This window comes from Nyctereutes procyonoides, unplaced genomic scaffold, assembly GCF_905146905.1.
Source record: "Nyctereutes procyonoides isolate TBG_1078 unplaced genomic scaffold, NYPRO_anot_genome, whole genome shotgun sequence".
In the NCBI taxonomy this organism is placed as follows: Eukaryota; Metazoa; Chordata; class Mammalia; order Carnivora; family Canidae; genus Nyctereutes; species Nyctereutes procyonoides.
Window position 1 is genome coordinate 1,693,450 of NW_026575044.1, and position 7,216 is coordinate 1,700,665.

General features: G+C 45.8%; 1 pseudogene; it reads right to left on the reverse strand.

Moving 5' to 3' along the window:
* Positions 1-2,991: 2,991 nt before the first annotated feature.
* On the reverse strand, positions 2,992-6,852 carry LOC129508997 (cyclin-K-like; annotated as a pseudogene).
* Positions 6,853-7,216: the final 364 nt, after the last annotated feature.

Here is a 7,216-nt window from a genome sequence, read left to right on the forward strand (position 1 = left end):
TAATAAAAATGTTTGTATTTAGATCTGGGTGTAGGTCCTTTCTTAAAAGTTCTATTTTATTTGGATAAAATTCACGTACCATAAAACTCACCCTTTTAAGTGTACAGTCCAGTAGTTTGGGTATATTCTTTTGGGGGGGGGTATATCCTTAAGATGGTGCAACCAACACCACAACAGAGCTTTGGATATGATAAAGGGGATTTTATTTGTCTTCGTAATGTCCCAATGGTGCCAAATCCTTTCTATTAATAGCTCTTTTAATAATCCTTAACCAGCTGTATTCCATTCACACTGACAGCCTCAGAACAGACCCTTACCACCATCCCTGGATTACATGATAAAATCCCCAAAACTCATTTGTCTCCAGGGTCTCCGTTTGCTGTTGGGAGGGACTGTGTGGTTCCAAGTCATTGCCACAGGCCACAAGTCACACAAAATCTAGTCTTGCCTATCTACACTCCTCATTTCACACCATCCCCCTTTAGGCGTTACACTCTATCCACAACGGAGAGCTGTGTCTGCCCACTTGGAGCTTTTGAACACGTTGGCTTCTTTCACCTGGAGTTATCTACCCTCCCCATCTAGGAGATCCCCACTTTTTGCTTGTTTGACTCCTACTCAGGTTTCAGGTTCTCTGCTCAAATGTCCCTTCATGACAATTGACTGCTTAGACTAGGTCATCTCTTTAATGCTCTTACAGCACATAGTTTTCTTTCTTCCTTTAATTCTAATTAACTAATTATTTGTGTAATTGCTTAATGTCTGTATTTTCTACTAGATTCTAAGTTCCTTAAGGGTAGGAACAAATGACCTTGTTCATTGCTGTGTTTCTAGAATGTAGCATATTCCCAATATGCTGTAGATACTTAACAAATATTTTTTGAATGTATGAATGAATAAGTGGACAAACAAATGCAGATGGGCTCACGATAAGGAGCAGGACCATTTTTCTCAAATGGAATGAATTGTCTCAGAAGGCAAGTTTTAAAATCCAATTATGGAGACAAGATATGTTTGGCAACAGTACAGAACAGAAAAAAAGAAGGAATAAAGGAACTAGTTAATGGCCTGGATGTTCAATGAGGTAAGATTGACAAGTGTTCCAGTGAGATACTTGAACACTAGATCTACAAGAATAGGCAGCAGTAATTAAAGAGTGAGATGCTGTAGTATGTGATTTTAGAGCTGATATAGTTTTGGGTGATGTCAAAGTTGAGGCTATGTCCAACTATGTCCAACCAAACTACTAAGGTAGTTTAAGCTGAGTGAAGGAGATTGGAGAACTGGGCATCCAGGCTGTGGGGTTCCTGGTTGTTGGGTGAGACTATGCATTCCTTCTACCCATGATAAACTCATGTTGGAAACTGCAGTGAACACAGCCTTGGTTGGCAGCAATGAACAAGTAAGTCTTGCAGTCATCTGTGATGGGGGATAGGCACAAGGGAAGGCCATGGTCCTTTTTATGGACCTAAGGCTTCTTCTGTCAATGGTACTCCGTGACCCTTTGTTCGACCATCTCACGGTGGGCAAATAGTCCTCCAGAATTGGCTTCAGTCTCTCCAGGGTTTTGTGATGGTTTATAATGCTCATCTAAACATTCTAGTTCTGTCCTTTGGGGATCACAGAATACCCGAAAAACCACTCTTCTGACCACCATTCAAGTGGCTGCTAATATGTCCTATGACCTTGCTTACCCAAAATCTTCTCTTTAGATTGAATGTGCACTATTTTTAAAATTATTATTATTGAAGTTCATATAACATAAAAGCAACCATTGTAAAGTGTGTGATTCAGAGTGGTACATTTCATAGTGCTGTGCAATCACCACCTTTATCTAGTTAAACATATTCTCAACAAAAGAAAACCCTATACCCATGAAGTCAGTCAGTTCCCATTCCTCTCTCTTCCTAGCCCCTGGAAACCACCAGTTTGCTTTCTATTTCTATGGATTTGTCTATTCTAGATATTTCATAAAATGAGGTTGCACAATATCTGGCCTTTTGTGTCTGACTTCTTTCACCAAGTGTAATGCATTCAAAGTACATCCACGTTATACCATGTATCAATACTTCACTCCTTTTCATGGTTGAATCATATTCCATAGTATAGATGAATGTGTACTAACTTTAAGCCAAAATTTTCACTGAATGCTCAAGAAAAATGTTTTTAATAAATACAAAATCCATCCATATGACTCAAAAACATCCATACAAAAATGCTTTGATAAAAGCCAAAAAACGTCATTGATGAACTCAGTGAGAGGAACTTAGTGAGGAGCTAAGTTGATGTGGTCTGAGTCCTGTAAAATCTAACTTGATATAAAATGTATAGAAAAGTGAATAAATTATGTGTATATCTGACGATGTCACTGAATAACTCCTTTCCGCCCCCACACCCCCCAAAACCCCAAATTTGGTTGGACCTGAGGTCTCGCTTTCCTTCGACAAGGGCCTGAAATTTCGGTGTATCATGTAGCCATGGTACAAGTCTGGAGTCTGGAGGTAGTTTTGGCTGGGTACCAGACAACCTAAACCAGCTTGCTTTTTTTTTTTTCCCCTTCAAAATAAGTTTAATACAAAGGATGTAAAAATCTCTAAATCAAAAAAGTGGTTCGTCTGACCTACTGGATGTCGGGAGAGAACATCACAGAATGAAAGTGAGGACAACAGCTTGACTTCAGATGGAACTGGACTATTTGAAATGGCATTTCCAGGAAAAATAGGCACTGATCTCTCGAAGGAAATTCACTCCTTACTGAAGCTATTTCTTGAGCCAATACGGCTGGTTAACATTTTCACCAGTGCGGAGGCCCCATTCACCCGACGCGGAGGACGACCTCCCCGACTTCATATCAGGGTCGGGTCTGTGTCTTCCCACACTGCAAATGTCTGGTATCATAGAAGGTACCCTGCTGCTTACCCACTTAAACTACTCTTCGAGTTGATTGGAAAAACTTTGCTTAAAAAACCAAGGGTAAGAAAAGGCATCGCGTTATCTCATCCAGGCTGCCCGCCCCAGCCCCCCAACTAGAGGCATGCGGGGTGGGGGGATGGGTGGGGGCACCGGCTGTCCTCCCGGGGGAGGGGGGGCGGACAGCCGGAGGGGGGTAGCTGGCGGGTGGCAGGCCCAGGCCTGGGGGAGGGGGAGGGGCACTGCTTGGGTGGGGGGGATGTTGGGGTTGTAGGTGGGGGGAGTGGGTGGCATGGCAGGAGGGGGGAAGGAGGCTGGTGGAGGGGGCACTAGGGGAGGGGGCGGGTTAGGGGTAGACGTGTGGGTGGCAGGGCAGGTGCGCTGGCGGGCCATAGGCTGGGGGCCGGGTGCCATACGAGGGGCCCTCGTTCTTCACCATGGACCGCAGGCTCTGGTGGCCCCCTCCCGACATGTAGGAGCTGGTGGTAGACGTCGCGGTCACGCAGCTGGAGGGCGGTGGGGGCGGCAGGTGCCCGGAGCCGGTGGGCTGGAGGAGGAATCTGGACTTTGGGGAGCTCACTGGCATCCACAGGGCCCGGGGGCTCCGCCTCGCCTAAGGGGGCCCAGAGGGGACGCTTCGGGTCTGCAGGGGGTGCGCCGGAGGCAGTGGAGGGTGAGCGGTCTCAATTTGGGGGATTTAGGTGGCGGTGTTTCTGCTGCTTTGCTCTCTTCCTTGGGAGAAACAACCATGGTGGCTTCGCTGGCGGGCGGGGAGGACTGGGCTGCGGGGAGGACTGGGTGCGGGGAGGATTGGGCTGAGGGGAGGAGTGGGTGCAGGGAGGATTGGGTGCGGGGAGGACTGGGCTGCAGAGAGGACTGGGTGCGGGGAGGACTGGGTGCGGGGAGGATTGGGCTGAGGGGAGGAGTGGGTGCGGGGAGGACTGGGCTGCGGGGAGGACTGGGTGCGGGGAGGACTGGGTGCGGGCCGGCTTGTCGGGCTGTGGGCCCTGCTGCGGCGGGGGCTGTGTGAGCGGGCGGCTGCGAGGCCTTCTGCGCTGGCTGGGGCGGTGGCACCTGTGGCTCTTGCGGTGTAGACTGGGGAGGTGGGGGCTGCTGCAGCTGGTGGGGTGTGTGATGAGGCATCTGTTGTTTTCCTTGTGGGTAAAGATCCAGGATTGGGTGGCAGATGTCTTCCAGAACGTCCACAGGGACATCCTGCACAAACTGCTCCCACCATCTCCTATATATGGGTTTGGAGGTTCCATTCTCCTATTTCAAATTTGCACAAACGTCCTGTGAGATACATCACTGCCACTGCTATGATCTCTGGCTCCCACTAGTGACAAGGTTGTGCAGAGACTGTCATTTACAAACGTCCATGTCATTTGAACCAACTTTTGAATTTTGTTTTTATCGCCTTTGAGTTGTTTGGCTGCTTGAGGAGAAACTTGTATGGATGTTCCACCTGTAAATCAAACTTCATGGTCTGGAGTAGGATTCTGTCTAGAACCATCACTTCTTCCTTTGGATCTTTTCCAAACTGGCCAAATTGTATATCATTTAATAAACTACAAGCTGTTTTGATGATATCTTTACATTTCTTTGGCGTTTCTTCTATTTTCCCAGCCAGAAGGAGACAACAAGCTCCCGTCACATATCTTGGGAATTGCTTGAAGGAATGAAACATGTAGAAGTGATTAAAATAAATTATTCCAGTTGCCAGGGTATCATAGTGTAATCCCAAGCGTGTGCCCACATCAAAGATGAACAGAACCCCTTTTTGGTGACACCGGGCCTCAGTGGCTGGATAGGGTCCCTCCAGCTGTGAGGGTGTAGGAGCCAAGTCTTTCTTATCCCAGTACCAACGTAGTTTTGTGTGGTCCAGGTTTGCTGAGGTTACTGAAGGGCTTGAATTTTCTTTATTCTCCTTTATTTATTGAAGTAGACTTGTTCTTTCCAAAAGATTTTCTGAAAATGTTAGAATCCGCCTGCCTCAGGCAAGCCCCTTAGCGATGTCTCTCCTCGCCAACTGCCCTAAACCAGCTTTCTAAGAAAACCCTAGATCTCAGCTTTCAAAGAAGAGTAAGAATGTCCAACAAACCAGTAGAATAACAAAGATATCCAACAAAATAATAAAACTTTAAAAAAGGGGGAGATAAAGTCTTTCCTTAAAAGAAGAAAAGGACATTTGCAGTTTGTTTATTCACTTATTCAACTGGCATTTATAGAATTATGGACCTTCTGCTACTGAAAATATAGAGAATTAATATTCTGAAAATTCTACTGCTGTATTTTAAATTTATTGGTGGATTATAATAACCTATTTAAATGAATAGCTGAGGGATCCCTGGGTGGTGCAGCGGTTTAACGCCTGCCTTTGGCCCAGGGCGCGATCCTGGAGACCCGGGATCGAATCCCACATCGGGCTCCCGGTGCATGGAGCCTGCTTCTCCCTCTGCCTGTGTCTCTGCGTCTCTCTCTCTCTCTCTCTCTGACTATCATAAATAAATAAAAAAAATAAAATAAATGAATAGCTGAGCTTACAAAAGAAGAATGGACATCTCAGAGAACAAAAATGATTAGGAAGCAGGTGCCTGACCATGTAAGATTTTGTGAGCCATCATAAGGACTTTAGATTTTACTCTGTGTGGGGTGAGAAGCCATTGGAGGATCTGATGTGCGTTCTTGTGTTCTGGTCATCTTCTTCCCCTCTGCCACACCCCCCTCACTATCTATCCATTCTCAGGCCTCCCTGCCCTGTGTCCCAGGAGGCTGAGCCCTGCAGACTGCATCACTGGCGGGATGGTGCCTGACTGGTTTGACTAATAAGTGATTGGATATTTTGATGGCAAAGCCAACAAAATTTTATGACATATGAGATATAAGTTGTCAGAAGAAGAGGGGAATCTCACTAACACCAAAAGCTTTGGTTTAAGTAACTGGAAGAATGGACTTAGAATTTACTGAGGTGGCAAGAAGCTTGGGAAGAGGAATTCAGAAGTTCATTTTGGCACATGTAAAATTTGAGAGGCTTTTATTTCATTTTTAAAGATTTTACTTATTTATTCATGAAAGACACAGAAAGAGAGAGGCAAAGACATAGGCAGAGGGGGAAGCAGGATCCCCATGGGGACCCTAATGTGGGATTTGATCCCAGGACTGCGGGATCACATTCGAGCCAAAGGCAGACACTCACCCACTGAGCCACCCAGGTGTCACTTTGAGAGGCTTTTAAAACAATTAAATTAAAATATCAAGTAGGCATTTGGCTGGGAAGAGTCCTTGCTGGAAATACAAATTTGGGAGTCATCAAACATTTAGATGCTCTTCAAGGTGAAGAGGCTGGCTCGGATCACCAAGAAAAGAAGAAAACTAAGATGAGCACTGGAACACTCCAAGCATTTGCAGAGTGGAGAGATGAGATCAACAAATGAAACAGAGAAGGAACATTCCTGCGAGGTAGGAGGAGAACCAGAGGCTGATTGATTAGATAACATGAGGATGGAGAATCTGTTGTTGGCTTTGGTGAAATGGAGGACCTTGGCGGGAGCAGTCTCAGGGAATCAACATGATTGATAGTCTGATTGGACAAGTGTCAAGAGAGAATTGAAGGAGAAGACTCAGAAATACAAGTCTAGGCATTCCTTCAGGTTATGATAGTAGGAACATGGGCACCTCATGGAGCTCCTTGGCTCCAGCTTTGTCCCCACTTCAACTTATCCTCCAAGTTCTTGGTAGAAGGTGTGCCCCCTAATCATCAAGATCAGAGGCTTCAGAACTGACTGGCCTTGGTTAAAAACCCCAGCTGTGTCTCTTATTAGCTTTGTGACTAAACACAACTTCCTTAAGCTCTCTGAGACCCTTTTAAAATGGGAATGATGATAGCGCCGGCTGGGGGATAGTAGTACTTAACCTTCATGAAGATCCAATGACCTGATCCATGTGCAGTGTTGGCAGAGCTCTCCAGTTATTGCTGTTATTACTTATCTTTTAAAAAATACAAAGCTGATTATATCCTCACTTTTCACTGTCCTCCATCATATAGGTCCTAGTTTCATATGCAGCCTATTTCCTTCATATTTTACAGTTCAGAAATGTAAAAGTACTCTAGGCCCCCAAAGTCACAGGGCAAAAACCTCCCCAGGGCTTTGTTCTCATTAGGGCTTAACTTTAGGAGGTACCATTACCAAGGACCTCCACCTGGGGGCGAGCAAGGAAAGAAGGAGCAGGAACTGTTTACTGAGGCTAAACAGGCATCAGGAATTGGTTCAAAACGCTGCTGTTTTGACTGTGTGGTGTTTGCAGT